Source organism: Budorcas taxicolor, chromosome 21, assembly GCF_023091745.1.
Source record: "Budorcas taxicolor isolate Tak-1 chromosome 21, Takin1.1, whole genome shotgun sequence".
NCBI lineage: Eukaryota > Metazoa > Chordata > Mammalia > Artiodactyla > Bovidae > Budorcas > Budorcas taxicolor.
Window position 1 is genome coordinate 32,242,023 of NC_068930.1, and position 26,098 is coordinate 32,268,120.

At 45.2% G+C, this 26,098-nt stretch overlaps 1 protein-coding gene and 1 pseudogene across 1 annotated transcript in view; both read right to left on the reverse strand.

Annotated features, from left to right (window-relative positions):
• ENTREP2 (endosomal transmembrane epsin interactor 2) overlaps window positions 1–26,098 on the reverse strand; it is a 244,939-nt gene that overhangs the window by 137,702 nt on the left and 81,139 nt on the right. The gene's annotated exons all lie outside the window — the stretch shown is intronic.
• Window positions 13,589–13,686, reverse strand: LOC128067174 (uncharacterized; annotated as a pseudogene).

Below are 26,098 nucleotides of genomic sequence, written 5' to 3' on the forward strand. Positions count from 1 at the left end.
CACATGGCTCCCGAAAGGGAGGCAGGGTGGACCCTCACATGCAGTGAGGCTTCATTTCTTGTTATTTGACCCTGTGTGATTCATTTGGTTGTTCACTGCAGCACTATTTACAATAGCTAGGACATGAAAGCAACCTAGATGTCCATCAACAAGTGAATGGATAAAGATGTGGAACACATACACAATGGAATATTGCTCAGCCATAAAAAGGAACACATGTGAGTCTAATGAGGTGGATGAACCTAGAGCCTTTATACAGAGTGAAGTAAGTCAGAAAGAGAAAAACAAATATTTATTAATGCATATATATGGAATCTAGAAAGATTGGTACTGATGAATCTATTTATAGGGCAGCAATGGAGATGTAGGGGCTTCCCAGGTGGTGCTAGTAATAAAGAATCACCCTGCAATGCAGGAGACATAACAGATGTGGGTTCGATCCCTGGGTTGGGAAGATCCTCTGGAGGAGGGCATGGCCATCCACTCCAGTACTCTTGCCTGGAGAATCTCACAGACAGAGGAGCCTGGCAGGTCACAGTCCCCGGGGTCGCAAGGAGTAAGACACAACTGAAGTGACTTAGCATGCATGCACCGGAGATGCAGACATAGAGAAGAGACTTGTGGATACACAGCGGGAAGGAAAGAGTGTGAAAAAATTGAGAGAGTAGCCCTGAAACATATACGTTACCGTATGTAAAATACAGAGCCAGGGGGAATTTGCTGTGTGACACAGGGAGTTCAAACCGGTGCTCTGTGACAACCAGAGGGGTGAGATAGGGTGGGAGGTGGGAGGGAGGTTCAAGAGGGAAGGAGGGGACTTGTGTATACCTAAGGCTGATTCATGTTGACGTTTGGCAGAAACCAACACACTATTGTAAAGCAATTATCCTCTAATTAAAAATAAATTCAAAAAAGGAAGGAAACCCGACTTTTCTGCTATATTATTCAAAATGTCTCTATGTCTGTAACCACTCTGCGTACGTTAACTGTGGTTCTTCTAACGTTTCCATTCTTTCCAGGCCTAAATCCTTTTCCCACAGCTACTTTCAAATAAATGTGAGCCAAGAACTAGGCCACCAATACCTTGGCCACTTAATGTGAAAGCGGACTCATTGAAAAAGACCTTGATGCTGGGAAAGACTGAAGGGAAAAGGAGAAGAGAGCATAGAGGATAAGATGGTTGGATAGCATCATCAATTCAATGGACATGAACCTGGGCAAACTCCAGAAGACAGTGAGGGACAGGGAGGCTGGGCACGTTGCAGTCCATGGAGTCACAAAGAGTCGGACATGGCTAAGTAACTGAACAACAACAAAGGACTTCACCTACACCACAATTCCTGAGAATCCCAGGGTGGGGGGCTGGGGACGGAAAGGTGGACCACCTGAGATCCAGCCTTCAGGTGGTCTAACTGGGGGTTCCTGAGGTGGGCCCCGGTTGATCAGTCTCTCCGGCTGCTGTAACCTGTTACCACCAACTTAGAGGCTGAAAGCCCACAAGCGCATCACTGCACAGTCCTGGAGGTGTAAAGACCAAAATGGGGCAGTGGGGCTGCGTGTGTACCGAAGGTTGGTCCAGCCTCAGAGGATGCCCTCCCTGATCCCTGCTCCCACCCTCACCCTCCTCCTCTGCCTCTTCTGCCCCCTCTTTTGCCTCTGAGGACCTTGTGATGAGACTGCCCCCACTCCCCGATAATCCAGGAAAATCTCCCCATTTCTAAATCCACAACTTACTCCCGTCTGAAGAGCCTCTTTTGCCGAGTCAGGTTAACACATCCGTGGGTTCTAGGCACCGAGGCACAGACATCGCGGGGGCAGGGGCGTCATGCTGCCCACACACCCTGGAATCTGCAGGCTTAACAAGAACCAGCAGAACACATGGTGAGAAGAACCAGACTAGGGTCACTACCTCGTCACGGGAGCCAGTTCTTCAGGACTCTCTGAGCCCTCTTCATGGAAAAAGGGAAAAACCGTGATGAGCAAACTGATCATAATACAAGAAGAATTTGCTCAGTCTTGTTCAATGGTTTGTGAATCCATGGACTATAGCCCACCAGGCTTCTCTGTCCATGGGATTCTCCGGCAAGAATACTAGAGTGTGTTGCCATTTCCTTCTCCAGGGTATCTTTCCGACCCAGGGATCAAACTCAAGTCTCCTGCATTGGCAGGTGGATTCTTTACCGCTGAGCCATTAGGGAAACCCACAAGCAGAATACTCCCTGGCTATTTATTAAGATAAAATACTGCAGTATGCACCTAACTAACTTACTTATAAGAATTCACTTATAAGTGAAATATCAAATGAGAAAAAAGACACGTTTAAGAGTCAGTGGAGTAAAATTATAATCAAACCAAAACCCTGGGCTGTGATATTTCCAGGGTCACTAGAAGTCCTTTCCACAAGGAAACCAAAGGCCTTACACATTCCTTCTCAGAGCTTTCACACTAGGCTTTTGAACAGCTGGACTCTCGTACACGCAGAAAATATAATTTCTGAAAGCTTCACTTTTCCATTTTTCTTAAGCTTTCTCACTGAAAGGAAAAAAGTAAAATTTCTGAACTGTTCAAGTATGTTATTAGGAAACAGAATTTTTAAACACCCAGGGTTCTCAGTCCATGCCCGTACTCCAAATGTGTCACTATTTATTATAAATAGCACCCAGAATTGACAGATTTTATAACGTGGGAGTTTCCTGGACTGTCATTCATCAGCTGATGTAAAAGTTAGTGTAATGAAAATGTCAAGAAACAGCATCACATTTAGAAACCATGAAACACAAAAATGGAGCTGTCAGTCATCCTGAACACTTGCCGAATAAAAAGTTTTAAATAGAGTCATGGGTCATCAGAACCACACACCACAACATCCGCTGCACAGAGATGCACCAGGATTGTGGAAAGAACCCAAGATTTGTCAGGTGGCCAGTCACATTGGCTCACATCACACTTGCTCTCAACGGACACACTCAGGTCTCTTTTCACGTTAGCTGCCAAAATCCCAGTTTCCTCTCCTTCGTGCTTGCTCTGTGGAGGTCTGCGTTTTGTATCTGTGCATCCTACGTTAAATCTGGGATTTTATATTTGCGTTTTGTGTTTATTTGCTCAGTCGTGTCCAACTCTTTGCAACCCCATGGATTGTTGCCTGCCAGGCTCTTCTGTCCATGGGATTCTCCAGGCAAGAATACTGGAGTGGGTTGCCATTTTTCTTCTCCAGAGGACCTTCCCCATCCAGGGATTGAACCCAGGTCTCCCATACTGCAGGCAGATTTTTTTACCATCTGAGCCACCAGACTCTATTTCCCATTTAACTCCTTAAAAATGTCATCTTCATTGGTTTCAGCCCTTTCTCCCTTCTGTACCAATTCTGACAAGAGCTGGTGGGAGGGACATCAAGCAGTTTGTGGTTGACACTGACAGACAGACAGCAATGATCTAAAACTGTACTTCCTGAGAAGTCAGCCAAGGAACTAGCTAAAGGATGCCAACAGGACTCAGTGATATCCACGCCCTACCAGGCTGAGGGCACCTCCATGTTTGGGGCTAAGAGGTGAGGGAAGGAGGCCAGTGAAAAGAGGCATAATGAGGGGTCACCCAAACCAGCTGCGCTGTCTGAATGAGGTCAGAATCCCCACCTTCCCAGACTCTCAATTGACATATATAAACTATTTTTGCTAACATTATTTTGCTAAGCAACAGTAAACTCATCAGTTTGACTATAATCTTATAACCCTTGGCACTGCAGCCTGAGGAAAACCAGTAAATAAATTAAAAAGTAAAATAAATCTTATAAGCCTATTTTCACACACACAAAAAATTATACTGCAATGTTTATAAGGGCAAGGATTAGGAAGTGGAAGCAAAGATCAATCCATTCTCCTCTCACTCCAGGCCTAAGAATCCTCACTTGCGATTCTTCAAGTTAATGAAATGAACACAGACCACTCTGATGAGGAGGTCTGGAATAATGGAATCGCGGTGTGTTTGCATTTTCTTTCAGTGTGAACGGGCTAGTCTGATAGTTAGAGAGACCATGACAAATTGCAGGAGATTTCATCCTTTGTTGCTCGGAAATGGCTCCCTGGCTGTAATAAGCCATATCATCGCCAAGCGCACCTAGCTTCAAGTGAGGAGCAGAGAGGATTGTGTTAAATACGAAATTAGTGACATGTTTTCTCAGTGCCTCAACCCTAATTCTAAATTAAAGACTCCTGTCAACTCGAAATAACTCCTGAACATTCATTCCTATTTATAACTGAAACTGGAATTTTTTTTGCCATTAGGATAAAACCCACTTCCAGCCCTGGGCTCTGGCCCTCCCCACCACTCCCCCTGCCCTTGGCTGGCCAGTCCCTGAGTAGGCCATTGGTGCTGGGCTCTCCTATGGGTTCCTGTTCTGTTTCTCAGCTGCTTACCTGTCCTGCCTGGGATGCTCTGCCCTGGGGTCTCCTTGCTCCACCCTCGTCTCTTTGCCACCCTGGTCTCCACTTAATCCTCACCTCCTCCAGAAAGTCTTCCCTAAGGGACTGCTCCAGTGTCATCATCCTTATGTCTGCACTTCCCCATACCTGGGTGAGGAGGTCTCCATCTGACCTGCTCCCGTACAACCGTAAACTCCACTAGAGCCAGGACTCTGAGCCCCTGGCACACACAGTAGGCCTTGGGGCCAGCGGCTAACTGAGGCTGCAGAGGTCACCACAGCATGCCCCACCTCCATAAATGGGCTGGCAAGGGCACAGCAGCTTCACCTACAGGGGTCTGGGGGGACCTGCTCCACCCCAGCCTCGTCTTCCCTCCTCTCCTGCACCCGCAGCACCAGCCACGGTCCCCCAGACCCTGAGATCCTTGCTGCTGGGAGAAGCACCCCAGCCAGTGGGTGCAGCATCAGTCACTCCACTGCTGGTGTGGCACTGACCTCCTGCCTCCTGCCCTCCACCCACACTATAAACAAGTCTCAGTGGCTTCCCAGCTCCCCAGGCCAGGCCCCCCTGGGTTGTGGCACCTTGTGTGTGGCAACCACTGGGACCCCTCAGCACTGGTGGCTGTGTCTCCCCCAACAGCATCCAGGTGGAGATCTCCCTATCCCAGTGAACTGGGCCTTTGGGTGCATGTCTACTGCAGTGAGTGACCAGAATCTAGCATATTAATTCTTGTCTCAAAAAGATCACAGCTGCCCCTTTCCTTCTGATGTTCATTTGCTTTTGAGCCAATGATCAAAGATCTTTGCCTGTAGAGATGCTAAATGCCTGTGACAATGTATCCGTGATTCTCTCTTGTGTGTGTGTTAGTCGCTTAGTCATATCTGATTCTTTGCAGCCCCATGGACTGTAGCCCACCAGGCTCCTCTGTCCTTGGGATTCTTCAGGCAAGAATACTGGAGTGAGTTGCCATTCCCTTCTCCAGGAGATCTTCCCTACCCAGGGGTTGAACCTGGGTCTCCCCCATTGCAGGCAGATTCTTTACCATCTGAGCAAATAGGGAAGTCCATTTCTGTCTGCTCATGTTCACTCACAGATCCACAGAGGTCAGTTTATTTAATGGTATAAATCTTCTTTCCCATCACATAGTTAATAACACATTCTCCCAATTAGGAGAAGATCATTCCCAGAAGGTTCCTTTTCTGACGATGTGGCTCCTGATGAAATCGAGAGAGGGTTTCCCCGTAACAGGCTTAGAAGGCAGCCCCACAGTCCATCCCTAGAAGAAAGAAGCCTCTCTGTTTTCTTTCTCTTCTACTGCTTGTCCTCCAGGGAAGACCCCTGAGACACACAAGGAAGTCTTCCGCAGGAAAATCTGGGGACCCCCCTATGCAGAAGGCCTGGGGGAAGGCATGGCAACCCACTCCAGTATTCTTGCCTGGAAAATCCCAAGGACAGAGGAGACTAGTGGGCTATAGTCCACAGGGTCACAAAGAGTTGGACACAACTGAGCATGCATGCATGCACACACAATCTGGATAAATTTCCAAGGCTCTATGGTGAGCAAATGAATCCAGTCTCAAAAGCGTACATGCTGTTTGAGTCCATTTACTTGACTGTGAAAGACAAAACTACAGTGATGAAGAGCAGCTCAGTGGTGGCCAGCATCCAGGGGCTGGGGGAGGTTCGTCTCTGCAGGGCGAGCACGAGGGTGCTTTCTGGGGTGATGGAAGGAGTCTGTATTCCAGCACATGTAAAATGCAAGAGTGTTAACATTCATAGAACTGTAAGCCTGAGAAGTCAATTTTACTGTATACTAATTTAAGAATTAAAACTACTTTAGAAGTCAAAGATATTTCTTCAGGGAAAAATAAAGATCACTGAACACAATCTTTAAAAAACAGAGAGTCTATGGAATCTAAGCCAGGAGGCATAATCAACTAGTGCTGTATTTTCAAGCCAGCAAATCTGTGAGCTCAGAGGCGGGTAGCCCCTCTGCCCCCACCGAAGGTTCCAGGGTGGGAGTGAACTGGCCAACTGCAAGTCCTTGAAGAGAGAGGAATAATGAAAATTTCAAGGGAAGACACCCCAGCACCTCAAAACCCCACAGATGCAGCCAGATCCAGATTTGGGTACATCTTTCTGGCACTCACAGGAACATGCACAGGTGGAGCACATCGTCCCAAGACAGTGCAGCCTGGATGGTGCTGGGGGCCAGTTTTCAGCGCTGCTTACCCAACTTTTATGCTTGCCAATATCATCTTTTTGTTTTTCTTCTTTTTGGCTGATAAAAATTATCCAAGCCTTCAAAGCATCTTTGTAGGATAATTTTTAGAAATTCTCCGTTGGTTCTGATCAAGCTGCCTTAAGGGAGGAGAGGAAAGGCAGACATAACCTAAAAGATGATGCTGTTAAAGTGTTGCACTCAACATGCCAGCAAATTTGGACAGCTCAGCAATGGCTCCAGGACTGGAAAAGTTTTCATTCCAATCCTAAAGAAGGCAATGCCAAAGAATGTTCAAACTACCATACAATTTCAGTCATTTCACATGCTACTAAGTAAGGTAATGCTCAAAATCCTTCTAGCTAGGCTTCAACAGTACATGAACCAAAAAATTCCAGATGTACAAGCTGGATTTAGAAAAGGCAGAGGAACCAGACATCAAAATGTCAGCATCTGCTGGATCACAGAAAAAGCAAGGGAATTCCAAAAAAATCTACTTTTGCTTCATTGACTACACTAACACCTTTGATTGTGTGGATCACAACAAACTGTGGGAAATTATTCAAGAGATGGGAATACCAGACCACCTTACTTGCCTCCTGAGAAACTTGTATGCAGGTCAAGAAGGAACAGTTAGAAACAGACATAGAACAAAGGACTGGTTCAAAATTGGGAAAGGAGTATGCCAAGGCTATATGTTGTCACCCTGCTTATTTAACGTCTATGTAGAGTATATCATGTGAAATGCCAGGCTGGATGAGGCAGAAGCTGGAATCAAGACTGCCAGGAGAAATATCAATAACCTCAGATGTGCAGATGACACTATCCTTATGGCAGAAAGTGAAGAAGAACTAAACAGCCTCTTGATGAATGTGAAAGAGGAGAGTGAAAAAGTGGGTTTAAAACTCAACATTCAAAAAATGAAGATCATGGCATCCAGTCCCATCACTTCATGGCAAATAGATGGGGGAAAAAATGAAAGGACTGGCAGATTTTCTTTGGCTTCAAAATCACTGCGGACGGTGACTGTAGCCATGAAATTAAAAGATGCTTGCTCCTTGGAAGAAAACCTATGACAAACGTAGACAATGTATTAAAAACAGACTTCACTTTGCTGACAAAGGTCCATATACTCAAAGCTATGGTTTTTTCAGAAGTCATGTACAAATGTGAGAGTTGAACTATTAAGAAAGCCGAGTGCTGAAGAATTGATGCTTTTCCATTGTGGTGCTGGAGAAGACTTTTGAGAGTTACCTTGGACAGCAAGGAAGCCTATCAATCCTAAAGGAAATCAACCCTGAATATTCATTGGAAGGCTGATGCTGAAGCTGAAGCTCCAATCCTTTGGCCACCTGATGCAAAGAGCTGATTCACTGGAAAAGACCCTGACGCTGGGGAAGATTGAGCGCAAGAGGAGAAGGGGGCAACAGAGAATGAGATGGTTGGATGGCATCACTGACTCAATGGACATGAGTTTTAGCAAACTCCAGGAGATAGTGAAAGACAGGGAAGCCTGGTGTGCTGCAGTCCATTGGGTCACAAAGGGACAGACACAACTTAGTGACGGAACAACAAAATATTAATTAATTGTCCCAAACTGAAGCCCTGGAAGATGTCCCTGGCTTGTCCTATAACTTCCTAGCATCTTCAATCCATACAAGAGGCCAGTGGGGAGTCAGCTCACTGAAGGACCTGGGGTCCCTTTCAGTTCACGATGAGTTCTCAGCACCTGACACCTATGGGGGACTATCACGCTTTCTTTCCTGAGCACATAAGTCAAAGGCCCAGATTTAAGAAAGAAACCCTAACTGCAGTGTTTTTGCAGCTCATGGTAACGTATAAAAATGAAATGTGTTACAATTACTAAAAGAAACTGATTATCTGGATTCCAAGAGGAGATGAGTAACCAGTTCTAAACACAAAAAATAAATAACTAAATGTCGAAGGATATCCTACAAAGTCTTTATCAGGTGGCCTGTTTTAAGAGTAGCTGAGCACTTTACATAACGTGCCAGCTCTAATTTCTTTTATTATTCACAATTCTGAAGCTACATTTAGAATGTGGGTAATTAATAAAATCATCCTTTCCACTCGCTCCTGATTATCTCTCATCAGGGTCCCGTTTGCACTCCTCTTGCTGACTGTAATCATTTATTTGAACCAGTGTCTCAGTGGTTCATCAGCTCTTCATTAGTGCCTGTAGGGTAGATAAAATGTGCTTGGATTTCCAAAATAAATGCAAATCACATTGGTATCGGCAGCGAAAACGTGAATTCCCAGAATGTTTTTTCAAATAAGACAACTCCCCACAAGATCTTGGTGGTGCTAGTGGTAGAGAACTCACCTGCCAATGTCAGAGACACAGGAGACAGGGGTTTGATCCCTGGGTCAGCAAGATCCCCTGAAGAAGGGAATGTCAACCCACTCCAGTATTCATGCCTGAAGAATCCCATGGGTAGAGGAGCCTGGTGGGCTATAGTCCATGAGGTTGTACAGTCGGACATGACTGAAGTGACTTAACATGCATACACCCCAAGACTTTGGATCTTGAGTGAAAAAAGTGGTGTCCTCCTAAGTGACTAAAAACTCTTCTCCATCCAGCCCTGAATATCAATGCTAAAAACCCTCCCTATGGCCAAGGCCATTGGGCATCATTTGAGCCTCTGCCTCGGCATTCAGGAACGTGCCGATTACTTAAGCAAGGACAAGGGGTAAAAGACAACAAGAATTCAGTACAAAATTGAAAAGCCAAAGAGTCTTCTAGCCAGCAAGTCAAAAACACGGCTATGGAGGCCCCGCCCTGGAAAGTCAAAGTCGGAAGTTCTCCGAGCAGAGCTGGATACCATGGACCTGGACCAAACCCTGATCTGGGCCTGAGCAGCCCTGTAGACCTGCCCATCCCATCCCAAGCTGAACTTGGTGTTTTCATCTTTAAGAGGGGATAAAGCTCCCAGAGTGTGGAAGGGGGAGGATGCTGATGTTGCAGTGGAGAAACCAGGCAGGCACTACCTTGACCAGGCGATCAAGGTTAATATCACCAGTGATAAGTCAGGTGTTGATGGCATCATAAGAGGCAACGAGAGGATGCCTCTGAGGTATTTTCCCCTCTGCTCATAATCCCATCCAGATAATAAGCAAACATCAGACAAACCCACGTGGAGGGAACATCTACAAAACACCTGACTGGTACCCTTCAAAAATATCAAGGTCATGAGAAGCAAGGAAAGACTGAGGAACTGCCCCAGATTATAGGTGTCTAAAGAGAGATGATGATTATCTGACTCATGTGTCTGGGACTGGACCCTGAAACAAAGAAGGTCATCAGTGGGAAAACTGGCGGACTCCAAATGAAGTCTGTAGATGAGTTGATAACCATATTAACTTTTACTTTTCAACAACACATCATGGTTATGTGAGATGCTATGTTAGAACTGGGGGCAGCTGGGTGACGTGCATAGGAACTCTGCCCCGACTCGTGAACAATTCTCCTTAGAGCAGCAAAGGTACAGTCAACCTTGGAGTTTGGTTCTGCATTGGATAAAAAGCACACATCACTTTCCAAAAAATGAGGCTGGTTAGTTTCCAGACTTTAAAATCTATTTATAGCCAAGCACAAGAGTCTGAAATACTATTCAGAGCAAAGGCCCAGGTGACAGCAGCGGGGAGGTAGAGAGACAGGCGATGGAGGCTGGATTTCCTCCCTCACCCACAAGCTCCGGTGCCGAGACAGCACATCACGTTAGAGAAGTTTAAACACGTGATTTAAAGCCATAGAATAATCACGAGAAGAAATAAAAATGACAGGCAACAGAAACCATGAGGTCAGAGCAGGGGGCCTGTAGGGACAGTGGAAGGCCACACATCCCTGTGGTCACCCGATACAGGAACAGGTAGTGAAAGTCAGAGTGACTAGAAAAACACAAGTCAAGAATCATTTTACACTCATCTCGTTGAGGAACATCTTTGAAGTCTGACAATCCTCACGGCTAGAGAGAGCATGGATTTTGCAAGATCAAGAGGTAGAAGGATGGAGGAGGGAGGTAGGGAGAGAGGCTGCAAAACAGCGATTGCTCTGGGAACCAGCTGAGCATTACCTATAGCATCATCCATCTACACCCCTTATGCCCAGAGTCCAACTCTTGGGTTTATACTCCAGAAAAAAGTTTGGAACATGTGCACCAGGAAACCAGTGTGAGAATGTTCTCAACTGTTTGTAACAGCAACAACCTGCAAACAGTTCAGATGTCCATCCGTGAGGAGCAGCCGAATAAACCATGTGATGTTTCATGGCACAGTCAAAACACGTAAGGCACAGTCAAAACCTGTAACTACAGTGCTCCACACACCAGGAAGGAACTTTAACAAAATTACTATTCAGTGGAAGCCTAGTGTGCTTCAGTCCATGGGGCTGCAAAGAGTTGGATAGCACTGAGTGACTCAACAACAACAATTCAATGGAAGGGGTTACCCTGGTGGCTCAGTGTTAAAGAAGCTGCCTGCCAATGCAGGTGATGAGTGTTTGATCCCTGGGTCAGGAAGAGAAATCCCATGGACAGAAGAGCCTGGCAGGCTATAGTACAGTCCACGGGGTCGCAAAAGAATTGGACATGACTTAGGAGAAGGAAATGGCAACCCACTCCAGTATTCTTGCCTGGAGAATCCTATGGACGGAGGAGCTTGGTGGGCTACAGTCCACGGGTCACAAAGAGTTGGACACGACTGAGCAACTTCACTTTTCACTTTCACTTTAGCAAGTAAACAACAAGTTTAGTGGGAAAAGGTTAGTCCCAGAAGATGAAAGACAGAGGGGTACCCTCTTTTTAAAAGGTAGAAATGACAAAGTAAAAGCAGATTTTTCAGGACATATAGATACAATAAGACTCTATAAACAGGGATGTGAGGGAACGAGATAAGATTCAAGAGGTGGGTTAACTTGAGTGGGAGAAGCAAGGGGCCAGGTTAAACATAGGCTATTGTGAAGGCCCACTGTGATTGCAGAGGTGGGTTTTATATCTTATGTTTCTAAAAATAATAACTAATTTAATGATGTTGGTCATGCACAGAATGGTGAGGGAGTGTGTGTGAATAAGGATTAGGGTTGCACCTATTTTGTGTGCTTCAAGTCCACTTTATTTTTAAAAGCAATATATCAAAAAGAGTAGTGTAAGCATACGATTTATATTCATGCAGGCAACAAGCAAAAGAACTAAACAATGACCCTGAGAACCAGAAGAAAGCCTGAGGCTGAAAGAACAAGGCCAGAAACTGACTTTTCATGTTATGTTCTTCAGTGTTTAGGAGGTCACCCTGCTGTAAACCTGAGACCATAAGCGAGGCGCATAGCCAGATGCTAAAGGAGGCAAGCAGAGAAGAGGAGGAGTCTGGGTCCCCAGCGGGACCATGAGATGGGAGAGGGTAGAATCAGCCTTTTCTTTTGGTTCATATTGTTTCACATCTGTCCTCATTTTCTATGGCTGTTGTGAGAAATTATTGCAAAGTCAGCAGCTGAAAGCTACACGAATGTGTCATCTCAAAGCTACACGAATGTGTCATCTCACAGTTCTGTGGGTCAGAAGCTAGACGTGGGTCTCAGGAGGCTAGACTCAAGGTGTTAGTTGAGCTGCAACCTTTCTCGGGGCTCTGGGAGCTACCCATTTCCTTGCCTTTTCTAGCTTCTTCCCACACTCCTTGGCTCACAGCCCCTTCCTTCATCCACAAAGCCAGATGTGTGATCTCTCTCTGACCCCTCACTGCAGCCACATCTCCTTCCAACTCTCCTCTTCTGCCTCCCTCTTCCACTTAGAAGGACCCTGGGGTCAGCCAGACAATCTGAGACAATCTCTCTTCTCAAGGGCAGCTGATCAGAAACTTTAACTCCATTCACATCCCCTTTGCCTCATAACCTAAAAGATTCCCAGGATAAGACATGGACATTTTTGGTGGGGAGTAGTTACTATTCTGCCAAGCACAAATTCTTATAATAAGCATAAACTCCTTTTGTAATTGGAAACACAAGTCAAAGCATATTTAATTATTTTTTATTCATTTTTAAATTTTTTAGTGAAAACATACAGCATTTGTCTTTCTTTCTGACTTATTTCACTAAGTATAATACTCTGCTGGCCCATCCATGTTGTTACAAATGGCAAAACTCCATTCTTTTTATGGTTGAGTAATATTCCATAGTGCATATATGTCCCACATCTTCTTTATCCATTCCTCTGTCAACAGACACATAGGTGCTTACATGTCCTGGCTATTGTGAATAGTGCTACAGTGAACATTGGGGTGTATGTATCTTTTGAAAAATGGTTTTCTCCAGATATACACCCAGGAGTAAGACTGCAGGATCATATGGTACTTCTATTTTCAGTCTTTTGAGAAACCTCCATACTGTTCTCCATAATGGCTACACCAATTTACACTCCCACCAACAGTGCACGAGGGTTCCCATTTCTCCATATTCTCACCAACACTTGTTATTTCTAGTCTTTTTGACAATGGCCATTCTGTCAGGTGTGAGGTGATATCTCATTGCTGGGACCATGATCCAACAAATTAGAACAATATAATGCAACCTTTGAAGCACACAGAATCAAGTATGCCATCAAAGATTTCCACGTAGGGAAAAAAGCTGTTCTGTGGCTGGACAAGGTGAAACCACGTCTAAGCACCTGTGCTACCCAGCAAACGTGTCTACCCTCACCAAACACACAGCTTCACGGTCTGGCAGGCTGAGGTTCTCTCGCTACCACCTGATTCCCATTCTGTTCAAGATATATCCAGGTTCTTAAAGATCGTTTCAGTTTCTTTTAAAAAAAAATGAGACTAATGCAACTTCCAATTATTTAGTTTTTCCCTTTCATAAATATAAATGCAAAGTCCTTTCCTTGTCTTTCTTTTGCTGAGTTATAGTTGATCTACAATATTATTATTGTTTCAGGTGTACAAAAATAGGGAATGCTTCATAAATTTTTGTATCATCTTTGCATATGAGCCATGCTAATAATCTCAGTATTCTTTCAATTTTGGTGCGTGCATGCTTGCTCAGTCATGTCCGACTCTTTGTGACCCCATGGACTGCAGCCCAACAGGCTCTTCTGTCCATGAGAGTTGCCAGGCAAAAATACTGGAGTGGGTTGCCACTTCCTCCTCTAGGGAAATCTTCCCGGCCCAGGGATCAAACCCACATCTCCTGCATTGGTAGGTGAGTTCTTTACCATTGCACCACCTGGGAAGCCCAGTTTTGGTGCAGGAGCTACTGAAGTGATCACAACATGCTTTCATTTCTAATTTAAGCCACCAGGTGTGCTTCTAGAAGCCCTGGCCCACATGTGGATCATCTTTCTGTCCTGACACAAGCCTTCCATAAAACAGCACAGTGAGAGGAAACAATATCCTTCATGAACATGGGGGCTTGGAGTGAAGACACACAGTGGACATTCAGAAGCCCTTGTGGCACCCGTCAGTCTTTCAGCCCTGATGCAGGGATGTTACCAACATGGAATTCACCCCCTACAGGAACCCCAGGATGGGTACCCGGGCTCTGAGCAGGGCACCTCTGGTGGAAAGTCGGCCCAGGTCACAAAATCCATTCTGTTCTGTACCCTAAATGTCAGGTACTCATTCCTCCAGTGCCCTGGCATTGAGCGTTGACACTGACCAATCTGATCTTACACATGATGCCCACAGGTAGCCAAAGGAACCATCAACGGACGACAATGTTCACCTCAAGAATGAAAAGAACAGAGTTTTACCTTTTCAAGTCTGTAACAAAACAGTTCACCTGCAAGCTCCTGAAAATGCTTTCCCATGATAAATGGTGTGTTGCCTCTGGAAAACTGAAAATGAGACAGCTTGACCAGGTAGATCTGATTTAATCTCACTTTCTCCATCTACTACTCAAGGTAGCTTGCCTTGTTTGAAATTAGGTTTGGGAAAACTAATGTGAAAACATCTTTGAAAACAGAAAATACACAAATACAATCTGGGTTTTTCTGAGATAATGACTTAGGGACACTTAACTCCAAGAACACCAACCCCTTGTCCCCCCAGGGCCCCCTAGGGTCCCCACAGACCCCACCTTCCCTGCTGGTCAGTAAAGGGGAGTCTGGCCTTGAGGAGCCAATGGCAGCAGACCCTCTGTGCCGCCCCTGAATGTATGCACCTGGTATTTGACCCTGAGGATTGCCAGATCCAACAAGACCTGCTGGAAATTTGGTGGGACTCTCCTTTATTAAAAACAAACATGGTTCAGGCTTCCCTGGTGGTTCAGTGGATAAGAATCCAACTGCCAATGCAAGGGACAATGGTTTGATCCCTGGTTCGGGAGAATCCCACATGCTTCGGGGCAACTAAGCCCAAGTGTCACAACTACTGAGTCCCCATACCCTAGAGCCTCTGCAACAAAAGAAGCCACTGCAAAGAGAAGCCGGGGCACCACAACTAGAGAGTAGCTCCCACTTGCCTCAACTAGAGAAAAGCCCATGTGCAGCAATGAAGACCCAGTGCACCAAAAATAAAAATAAGTAAGTAAAAAATTTTAAAACAAACAGGCAAAAAAACCAAAACAACAACAACAAAAACATGGTTCACTTAGGAAATTGCTCAAAAGAGAGAAGACAGGATGTTGCAGTCACTGAAAGATGAGCTGGATAAGAACAAGAACCAGACATTAAGGCACCATTAGTGAAGGATAGGAAAGCCTGGCATGCTGCAGTCCATGGGGTCCCAGAGTCAGACACAGCTCAGCAACTGAATAACCACCACCTCCCACACCTGGAGATAACCACTGCTTGTGTTCTGACCGGTTTCCATTCAGGCTCTTTCCCCCCTGCATACCTACATTGTGCAAAATTGGAATTCTACTGTAGCAGGACTCTTGCTATGCTCGTTTAACATAACATGAATATTTCCTTACACCACTGAATATTCTTTGAAAATACGCTATTAATGGGCATATAATTTTAAAATGGCTACTATAACCATCCTGCAGCCATGCAAGGAACAGCAGCCATGAAATTAAAAGACGCTTGCTCCTTCAAAGGAAAGTGTTGACAAACCTAGACAGCGTATTAAAAAGCAGAGACATCACTTTGCCAACAAAGATGCACATAGTCAAAGCTATCGTTTTTCCAGTAGTCATGTATGGATGTGACAGCTGGACCATAAAGAAGGATGAGCACCAAAGAATTGATGCTTTCAAACTGTGGTGCTAGAGGAGACTCTTGAGAGTTCCCTGGACAGCAAGGAGATCAAACCAGTCAATCCTAAAGGAAACCAACCCTGAATATTCATTGGAAGAACTCCTACTGAAGTTGAAGCTCCAATACTTTGGCCACCTGATGTGAAGAGCTAACTCATTGGAAGACCCTGCCTGATGCTGGGAAAGATTTAGGGCAGGAGAAGGGAGATGACAGGATGAGATGGTCACTGACTCAATGGACATGACTTTGAGCAAACTCCAGGGGACAGTGAAGAACAGGGAAGCCTGGCATGCTCCAGTCCATGGGGTCACAAAGAGTCAGACAGGAATTTGCGACTGAACAACAACAAAACCATCTGCTACTGCGAGAGATTCAGGTTGCTTCCAATTTCCAACTAAGAAAAATAAAGCCACAGTGAGTAGCCTCACACACACATTTTACTGATATCCTTGATTTTAGTACAAACCCCTCAAAAGAGGATGACTTGACCAAAGGGTATAAATGTTTGTATTCCTTAAGATAACAGCCATCAACATTTCCTCCAGTGGGTATGACAGTATTTGTCCTCGTATGTGTTTACCCACACTGAGGATAAATATTTGAAAGACCTTTCACCAGTTGGGTGGAAAAGAAGGGGAAAAAGAGAGGGTGGAGGAAGAAGAAGAGAACTGTTTCAATTTGCATTTCTCTGATTACTCATGGGGTTCAGCCCTTTCTGTTTGTTTGCCTTTCCTATTTCTTCAATGACCTGCCGACTAGCATCTGCTGCAGATGTTTTCCATCCGATGGTAATATTTTCCTATTGATTTACGGCTGCTTTTAGTATAATAAGGATGGATTGGCAGGTAGACAGTGTTATGTCCTGACTTGCCAATTCTGATGATGGTGTTGGACGCACACAGGGTGCTAATGCATTTGTGGTCAGCTGTGTCAACTTCCCTTCCACGGCAAGCAGAGTTCCGTGGCCCTTCAGCCTGGCATCTGACTCCAGCTCCTCCACTTGCCACCTGGGGGACCCTCTCTTTGCCTTAATTTCCTTGATTGAAAACAAAAGATAATGAGAGTACATGTAGTGCATGAGGTCAGTGTGTAGGAAACAATCTGGGTGCTGGCCCTCAATGACCCGACTCCTGGTCCTGCCCAGGGAGCACTGGGAGTCTACCCTCAGCCTCCATGTGAGATTGGAACCCAGTCCCCGCAGCAGCACCATGAAATGATGAAGCCCCAGCTGATACCTTCACTGCAGCCCTGAGAGACCCTGGCCAGAGGACCTGGGCAAGTTGTGCCAAGATTCTGACCCACAGAAACTGGGATATACAAGCATTGGTTGTTTTCAGCTATTAGGTCTAGGGCTGATTTGTTACACAGCAGGAGATAACTAATATATAATACTTGGGAAGTGCTCAGAAGAGTGCCAATAGCAGATTGCAAAACTGGTCTACTGCTTGGCCACTCCTCCCATGAAAAGACGGAGTTCTTGTCCACTCCTGAAGCTGCTTGACTGTGGCTTGCTTTGACCAACGAAGCAGAAGCACAGGTGATGGAAAGACCTGACAGGCACCTGCATACGGGTCCTTGCCCTCTTCCTACCCTCACAGGCCCCCACCACCCTGCCAAGGAACCCATCTATGGGCTGAGACCACATGGCCCAGTGACCCCTGATGTGCCCCAGCTTACAACTGGCCACCACTTGACATGCATGAGGCCCTTTTTACTGCAGACCCGAGTGGGCCCATTTACAGAACCTCCTGGCCACGCCCATGCCCAGCACATATTCCCAACCCAACTCATGGACTGAACAAAGGAGTCCATAGGACACTTACCAACTAACCAATCCATGGGAAACTTATCGTGGTGTATGATGCTCAGTGAAGACCTGACTTACCCTCAGCAGTGTTCCCTTCTGAAAATGCAGCACCTTGTTTTCACATACTAGAATCTAGAGGGTTGGGAGATGCTCGTCACTTCTATTTGTATTTCAGCAAACCTTGAACCAATACTGCATGAGTTCTGTTTTAGTTTGGGCCAGGCACAGTGGAAAAGAACCTGCCTGCAGGAGATGCAGGAGACTCAGGTTTGATCCTTAGACTGGAAGATCCCCTAGAAGAGAAAATGGCAACTCACTCCAGTATTCTTGCCTGAGAGATCCCATGGACAGAGGAGCCTGGCGGGCTACAGTCTTTGGGGTCACAAAAAGTATACCACTGAGCACACACGCACAATGATATATGCTCTTCTCCTGGGCATATGAGGACAAAGTCTCACTAATCTGACTGTACGGAAAATCAAGGAAGTCACAGCAAAGGTGTCAGAGAAGAACAGTGATACGAACCTAGGACCGGGGGTAGAGACAGTCACCGTTACTTGAGGGAGGACCCCAAGGCCACTGTCCTCTGAAATCAACACTAAACTGTCCCAGTCCCTCTGTCAGTCATCAAACCCCACAATCTCTCTGTGTACAACCCCAGGCACTGAGGTTTTCCAGCCTCACTAGGTACTTCTCATTGTTACTGTCAGACAGAATCACCTCTTGGGTTTTCATAGGTTCAGTATTTTAATCAAGCTAGAAGTCTTACCTCATCATGTGAGGATTATCACAATGACCAAGTGCCATGGGCGCCGCCCATGGCAACCAAGGACTTACCATCCCTAGAGAATGGCATTCAGACAGGTGATGTGACATGGGCAGAGTGGCAAGGCCAGGGGCAGTGCAGCTGGGGTCCTACAGATACCTGGCTTTGTGCAGTGAGTGCCCCACCCCTATGCAGCAAGACATTTGGCCCAGGAAGAGGACAGAGCCATACTCTGTCCTCTGGCCATACTCCCCATACTCTGTGCTGGGGAGCCCAACCTCTGAGCAGTGTCTTCCGTTAATACAATTAGCAATCCAGTCCCTGACTGAAGAAATCAGTTCCCCTTATTGGCACAAATGCCATCAAAGGCACGTTAATATGTGACCGGCCTTCATAAGTTAAAAAATGATCTACTTTCTAATGCTAAGTATAAATACCTAAAGACAGTGGTTTCACACTAGCCATTCAATTCCAAAAACAAGAACGTATCCGTGTGTCAGTTACAATTCTTAAATTGTCACATCTAACTAGAGTCAAGTCATTAACATATTTGAGAAATTTAGCAATTACAAATAGACTGTCAGGCTTCTTGTAAGCTAACAACTCTTAACACTCAGTGGAAAACTACAGGTGACGGCTGACCACCAGCAGAGGCACGAACATCTAGGTCACCAGCCCCCTCCTCCCAATTAATAAGCACTTGGTGGTAAACAGAACCGAGAGGTTATAGTCTTCTTAGGAGCCCTAAACTGACAAAAAGTAAAGCTAGCCAGCTTTTCAGTTATCTTCTCATCTCTTTCTAGCTTCCACTTAATGGAAAACTTGTCAAGTTACAACTTTATGTGCCTTGCTCTACAGCCCTTATTTTCTACAAATGGGATTTTCTCAAGACAATAACTATACTGACAACACTAGGCTGATTGCGAGAAATGTGTTTTTGCCAATTTTCATGAATGTTGGACATGCCTGACACTATCCTATTTTGTAAATTTACTGCCTTGTTTGTGTGATCTTTGAGATAAATGTATTCTCACAGAAGACCCCAACTACCCTTTCTTTCCCTTCATTTTATAAATGCCAACTTTATTTAACTCTGCTGTCACTTAAGTTTCTTAGCCACATGTAATAGTTGAGACTGTTTGTAAGTCAAGGCTTATACCAATACCCCAAAAATCAGAAAACATGAGTTGGTTCTCCAAACATTTTTGACAGTCCAAAAAGTATACCAATATTTTACCCCAAATGGACTAACTATTCAATTGTTAGGGTTTTTCTTTCTAATTGTAGTAAAATACATATAACATAAAATGTACCATCTTAACCATTTTGTTAGGTAACGGTTCAGGGTGTTAAGTCCATTCACACTATAATCTCGAAAATCTTTTTTTAAATTAATTAATTCATTTATTTTTGGTTGTGCTGGGTCTTTGTTACTGTGCAGGCTTTTCTCTGTGGTGAGTGGGGGCCACTCCCTAGTAATGGTGCCCGGGCTTCTCGTTGTTGGTGGTTTCTCTTGCTGTGGAGCACAGGCTCTAGTGTACAGGTTCAGTAGCTGGACATGTCCCTTGCATTAGCAGGTGGATTCTTAACCACTGGACCACCAGGGAAGTCCCTCCAGAGCTGTTTTCATCATGCAAAACTGAAAGTTTGTCCCCATTAAAGACCAAGTTCCCACCCCCCTCCTCCCTTGGCCCCTGACACCTACTATTCTACTTTCTGTCTCTGAATTTGGCTCCTCTAGGTATTTCGTGTGAGTGGAATAGTACAGTATTTGCCCATTTTGATTGGTGTATTTCAGGCAACACAGTGTTCTCAGGGTTCATCCAGGTTGTAAAATGTGTCAGAAGTTCCTTCCTTTTCAAAGGTGAAAATAGTATTCCATGTTTCGTGAGACAAAGTTTTGTTTATTCACTCATCTGCTGGACACTTGGGTTATGTTCTCCTTTTGTTGTGAATAACACTGCTATGAACACGGTTATGCAAATAAATATCTGAGTCTTCGCTTTCTGTTGTTTTGTGTCTATATTCAGAATGGGAATTGCTGAATCATATGGTAATTATGTAATATTTTAAGGCTCCACCATGCTGTTTTTTCTTCCCAGAAGGCGCTAGTGGTAAAGAATCTGCCTGCAATGCAGAAGACATAAGAGATGAGGGTTTGATCCCCAAGTCGGGAAGATCCTGTGGAAAAGGAAATGACAACTCACTCCAGTTTTCTTGCCTGGGAAATCCCATGGACAGAGGAGTCTGGAGGGTTACAGTCCATGAGGTCGCAAAGAGTTGGACACGATTGAGCAGGCATGTCCATGTACCCAGTGGACAATGAATCTGAGAACAAGATAAGATCAGTTATAAAAATGAAGAAATGGTAACTGTCTGTGATACAACAATCCCAGTTCTGGGTATACTCCCAAAGAAGGGAAAGCAGCAACTTGAAAACATACTTGAACACTCACGTCTACAAAGGCATTTTATTCACAACAGCTGAAGGGTGGAAATAACCCAAGTGTCCATCAACAGATGAACAGATAAACAAAGCATGGTCCACACACACACACAACGGAATATTTTTCAGTCTTAAAGAGGAAGGAAATGCTGATGTGTCAAAGCATGGATGAACCACAGGACACCATGCTGTGTGGAACACCCTGACCACACAAGACTTACGGACATGACAGGGTAGGGGGTTAAGAAGGAGAGGGTGGGATGAATGGGGAGAGTGGCATGGAAACATATACACTAACATATGTAAAACAGATAGCCAGTGGGAATTTGCTATATGACTCAGGGAACTCAAACTGTTGCTATGTGACAACCTAGAGAGGTGGGAGGCGGGAGAGAGGCTGAAGAGGGAAAGGACATATATATGCCTATGGCTGATCCATGTTGATGTATGGCAGAAACCAACACAATGCTGTAATTAACTTTCAATTAAAAAATAAATAATTTAAAAAGTAACCCACAGTGTGTGATCCCACTTTGTTGAGGTCCCAGAGCCATCAAATTCATAAAGTCCAGTGGTGGTTCCCTGGGGCTGGGGGAGGGGAGGATGGGGAGTGAGTGTTTATAGTGGGTGTTGAGTGTCAGTTCTGCAAGATGAGAAAGACTTGGGAAGGTAATGGCTGCACAGCAATGTGAATGTCATTTTTTTTTTAAGTTGTATTGAAAAGTGAAAGTGAAAGTCGCTCAGTTGTGTCCAACTCTTTTCGACTTCATGCACTACACAGTCTATGGAATTCTCCAGGCCAGAATACTGGAGTGGGTAGCCCTTCCCTTCTCCAGGGGATCTTCCCAACCCAGGGGTGGAACCCAGGTCTCCTGAACTGCAGGTGGATTCTTTACCAGTTGAGCCACAAGGGAAGCCCAAGAATACTGGAGTGGGTAGCCTATCCCTTCTCCAGTGGATCTTCCTGACCCAGGAATCGAACCTGGGTTCAATCTGCATTGAAGGCGGATTCTTTACCAATTGAGCTATGAGGGTTTTACTGAAGTATAGTTGATTTACAAAGTTGTGTTAATTTCTGCTATACAGCAAAGTGATTCAGTTATACATATATATTCTGTTTCATATTCTTTTCCATTATGGTTTACCACATGGTTCCATGTGCTATACAGTAGGACCATGTTGTTTATCCATCCTATAGATAAAAGTTTGCATCTGCTAATCCTAAACTCCCAAGCCATCCCTCCTCCACCTCCCCACCCCACCTGGCAACAAGTCTGTTCTTTGTGTCTGTTTCTGTTCTGTAAATAGGTTGTGTCATATTTTATTTTGTGTGTTTTTTATTTTATTTTATTTTTAATTGGAGGATAATTACTTTACAATATTGTCATGGTTTCTGCCATCCATCAGCATGAATCAGCCATAGGTATGCATAGGTCCTCTCCCTCTTAAACCTCATATTTTAGATTGCACATATAAGTGATATCATATGGTATCTTTCTCTGACCTACTTCACTTGCATGATCATCTCTACATCCATCAAACAATGTGAATGTACTTAATGCCACTGAGCTGTATACACTTAAAAATGGTTAAGATGGTGAGTTGAGTTTCATGTTATGGCTATTTCACCACAATAGAAAATAATAACAAATGTCCTTCCCCCCCCCCCCATAAAACTGGAATAAAAGCAGATGAGGAAGAGACCCTTGGGCTCCCTGGGGCTGGGGTGTGCAAGCCCAGGGCAGGAGGGGCAGCTGTTTTCATTATCAGCCTGTCAGTGCTGTCTGACTTGAACTCTGTTGTGCACTAGATGGATTTTTTTATATTAATTTTAGAACATAATGGGGAGCAGCGGAGATGAAAAGAAAAGCAAATTGAGGAAGCTGTGTGCCAATAAGCTGGGTGTCAATCATGGATAGACGAGAGGGGATTATCCAGCAGAAGGCTCAGGCATGCTCAGGAGTGGAGTGTCAGGACAAACCCTTCTTGCTTTCCCTTTTAATAAGGTCATGAGGTGGGGGATTAGAGGAATGCTAAAGAGACAAGGGCCTTTGCTTCAGCAAGATGTTAGTGTACGGCCAGAGCAGCCCCCACTGCATGGTTGGGGGTCCTGGACCCAAGCCCTGACCTGGAGAGAAGACGGGTTCAGGACAAGAACACAAGGATTATGACATCAGCCTGCGACCTCACTCCAAGGTGAAATCATCTCAACTGTCTGGAATGCTAAATTTTAAAGTAAGCAGATGAACTCATCAGTGTTACAAATGCTCTGCATTTTGATACCAACATTCATAAATGCCAATGAGGAGCAGACCACAGACAAAGGAAGGAAGGGGGGTGACTCTGGGGGACACTGGCCTCTCTGAAAGCAGTGAGCTATGTGGGTGGGAGCCGCCCAGGCCACAGTGGGAATGGTCACTGGCCAACACCCGCCCTGCCAAGTCCAGAAGGGCAAGATCTCCAGAAACCACCAGATGAAAACTGGGCAACAAGGCTTTGAATGTGCAAGTAGAACAAAAGCCACACAAGGAACGGGATGCAGAACTGGATTCTCCACTTGAAGGACTCTGATGTGAAAAGAGGAATAAGGGATGAGCTGGGAAAGGAGGATCACTGTGCAAAATGAGACTTGGCTCTGGGCTGACAACAGAGATCCCCATAGTTGGCTCTAGGACACCAGGTAACTCCCAAGTCAGAAATACCATGGACAGCACCCTGCATTCTGCAGAGGGGTGATTTAACTAAACTGTAAACACTTAATATTCCACAACAATAAGAACAGAAGCTGCCATGAGAAAGAATGACTGACATTTATTTGGTTTAAACCACAGCCAGGCAATCCTCACTACACTTTCATTGCATCTCACTCGGTAATTCCTTGTTATCTGAATTTTATGATTCATTATAAATATTATCAACAAACCAAAAAAAAATGAGGATACTTGGTTATACATCATGAGTTCTTCAGGAGAACAGGGGAAGGAAAGGGCGGGATGAACTGAGAGGGTAGCACTGAAACATACACACTACCTTTGTAAAACTGTTGAATATGTAAAGATTTTCTTATATAATGCTAGTTCAGGACTCCAGCAACTGTGAGGCTATGCCCCAAAAGTGTAAATATCAATTTTTTAAAAAATTTCTGGGACTTTCCTGGTGGTCCAGTGGCTAGGACTCTGAGCTCCCAGTGCAGGGGGTCTGGGTTCAATCCCTGGTTGGGGAGCTGGATCCCATGCCACAACTAAAGAGTTCACATGCTGCAACTAAGACCCAGTGCAGCCAAATGAATAAATATTTTTAAAAAATTTTCTTTTGGATTAAAGTCATACCTCTCACAGGACCTGCACAAAGGCCATCGCAGCAACCCTGCTTGGCCAAATGCTGGGAAATATCTTCCCCCAAGGATCAAGCCAGGATGAGACTGACACAGAATTCAGGGGGTGTCCATGGTGACCCCCCCATCCCATCCTGACAGTCTCCTTCCCCAGAATTCTGACACCTGCTACAACATGGACAAACCTTGAGGACATCATGCTAAGTGAAATAAGCCAGTCACAGAAGGGCAAATACTGTGTGACTCCTCTTCTGTGAGGTCCCTGTGTGTGCGTGCTTGCGTGCTCAGTAGCTCAATCATGTCCCATTGTAGTCTGCCAGGCTCCTCTGTCCATGGGATTTCCCAGGCAAAAATACTAGAGTGGACTGCCATTTCCTCCTCCAGGGTATCTTCCCAACCCAGGGATCATACCCAGGTCTTCTGCACTGGCAGGTGGACTCCACCACTGAGCCACCTGGGAAGAAGTCAATTTCCTAAAGGCAGAAAGGAATAGTGTCAGGACGTCCTTGGTGGTCCGGCAGTTAGGACTCCATGTTTCCAATGCAGAGGGTGTGGGTTCAATCCCTAGTCAGGAAACTAAGATCCAACATGCCACTCGATGCAACCAAGAATTTTTTAAAAAGAAAAGAAAAACTAGATGGTGGGTGCCAGGGGCTGAGGCAGGGGCGAGTAGGGAGTTAGTATTTCACGGGGACAGAGCTGTAGTTTTGCAAGATGAAAAGAGGGAAAGACAGATGGTAGTGAGGTTTGCAGAGCAATGTGAATGTACTTAATGCCACTGAACCGTACACTGAAAAATGGTTACGAAGGTAGATTTTTCTTATGTGTATTTTGCCGCTGTTGTTCCGTCGCTCAGTCGTGTCCAACTCTTTGCAACCCCATGGGCTGCAGCACGCCAGGTTTCCCTGTCCTTCACTATCTCCCAGAGTTTGTTCAAGTTCATTTCCATTGAATTTGTGATGCCATCTAACCATGTGTATGTGTATTTTAACAAAATTAAAAATTAAAAAAAAAAATCTTCCAGTCCCAAAGGCTGCCTTCCATTCAAATCTCCCAGAAGGAAACCAGCAGGGTCCCCTCCAGGGACCCCAGCTGCAGGCAGGAGTTCTCCTGGAAAAATTGTTCCCTCTGTATTTCTCTCCACACTTGAATTGTCTTTACCACCATGGGAATATCTTACCTTCCTCTTCCAAAATCAGCGCCCTTGAGCACTCAGAAAGAATAGTGAAAAACACTGATTCTCTACAAGCAAGCAGCAGGGGGTTGGTAGCAGGTATGTTCAATACAGATTTGAAAACTGTAGAATGGATTTCTTCACATCACCAAGAGAGGCTAAGACAAGAGCAAACAATTGATGCCTAATTAAATAACTTAACAAACACACCACAGAAAATCACAACATGCTCATAAATAACTGGCAGAGAAGAGCAAAGCTGACTGAGGAGGAAGGGGAGGCTGCAACCACTATGTTGGCCACGTTTCTGTTACCCAGTTCGCCATGAGCACAGTGGTCCTGGGCCAGGAAGTCCTGTTCCCCAGATACACATTTCCTGTGAGCAGGGCAGTCTTGTCCTCAGGGCTCACCCCAGGGCAAACTTTACCTCAACTGAATGCCTCCCACTCTCACACATCCCTGCAGGCTAAGCCAGGGGGGTAAATTTTTGTCACTGGGGCCCCCAGCCCAGCCCATCCCACCCCCAAGGACAGCTGATACTGCCAGGCAATCATGTTAAAGCCCAGATACATCTCCTTCTCAATCCTTCCAGAAACTGCCAGAAGCCAGGATGCACTGATGGGCACCAGAAGACCAAGTAACGGAGTCACATGTGCAGTCCCAGAAGCTACCGGCCAGCCACGGTGACATAGAAGGGGCTCTGCCTTCCAGGTGTCAGAGATGAGA